At 29.8% G+C, this 1,378-nt stretch overlaps 1 non-coding gene across 1 annotated transcript; it reads right to left on the bottom strand.

The window, feature by feature from the left end:
- Nucleotides 1–567: 567 nt before the first annotated feature.
- LOC115288770 lies at nucleotides 568–671 on the bottom strand. The gene has a single exon (XR_003907174.1). It is a non-coding gene; the product is annotated as a U6 spliceosomal RNA (small nuclear RNA).
- Nucleotides 672–1,378: the final 707 nt, after the last annotated feature.

Consider the following 1,378-nt stretch of genomic DNA (forward strand, 5'->3'; position numbering starts at 1 on the left):
ATTGTTAGTATATAGAAATGTAACAGATTTGTGTATAATGTTTTTGTATCCTGCCACCTTACTTAATTCATTTACCAGTTTTAGGAATTTTTGGGTGGAGTTTTAGAGTTTTCTACATAAGTATCATATCACCTACAAATAGTGGATGTTTTACTTCTTTCTTACCAATTTGAATGCCTTTCATTTATTTTTCTTGTCTGATGGGTGTGGCTAGGACTTCCAGTACTGCGTTGAACTAAAAAAAAGCCTTGATTCATTCTTTATTTCCCAAACATCCTCTTTTCTTAATGAGATACAAATTTCTGATCCATTTGATTTTCCTTGTATCTAATGAATATTTTGCAGCATTTCTTGCATAAACAGGTCAGCTGCCAATGGTCGCCTCCTATTTTTGTTTGCATTAGAAAGTCTTTTTTCATTTTTAAATTTGAAGAATCATTTCCCTGACTATAGAATTCTAGGTTGGTGTGTTTTTTAGTTGTTGTTTAACGTTTTAAATATTTTACTCTTTCTTTTTGCTGGTGAAGTTTATCAAAATTAATATGATATTTTTAAATCTGTTGATAAAAATATATGAAACACTTCAATGATTCGCAGGTCATCCTTGTGCAGGGGTCACGCTAATCTCTGTATTATTCAAATTTTAGTGTATGTACTACTGAAGCAAGCACTACTCTGTAATTCTTGTTTCTGCATTGTTTGTGTTTTCCCTTGCCCAGGCCTCTTTTAGGATTTTGTTTCTCTTTGGGTTTCTGCATTGCCAAAATAATTTTTCTATATATAGATGTTTAATTTTTGCTGTTGTTTAATGTTGACATTCTTTGCTCTGTGGTTTGATATTTGTCATTTGTTTTTGGAAAGTTCTAAGCTATTTTAATTTCAAATATTTATTTTAATTTCTCTTTTCATTCTGATGTGTTACATTTTAACAGTTATAGGATAGTCTCTTTATCATTTTTCTTTATGTATTTCAATTTGGAAAGTTTCGTTGTTTTATGGTCAAATTCACTCATTTCCTTGGGCATATCAAGTATACTTATAAGAACATCAAAAGTATTTGTCATTTGTGTCAGTGTTTTTATTTTTAGCATTTACTTTTGAGTCTTAGAATTTATGTAACCTAAGATAGAAACTCATCTGTTCTTGCATGCTATTTTAACATATTAATTATAGTTACATTAAACTTCCTGTCTTATAATTTACATCTGTGTTATATCCTAGACTAATTCTGATGACTTCTTTGTCTCTTCCATTTTTCTCTTGCCTTTAGGAATGCCAAACATGTTATATTAAGGAATAGAAACTGAGGTCAATAGGTCATGAACGTGAAGATTTATGATATTTTGACTAATTTTTGGCTGTATTTAATGTTTGTCGT

Source organism: Suricata suricatta, chromosome 3 (genome assembly GCF_006229205.1).
Source record: "Suricata suricatta isolate VVHF042 chromosome 3, meerkat_22Aug2017_6uvM2_HiC, whole genome shotgun sequence".
NCBI lineage: Eukaryota > Metazoa > Chordata > Mammalia > Carnivora > Herpestidae > Suricata > Suricata suricatta.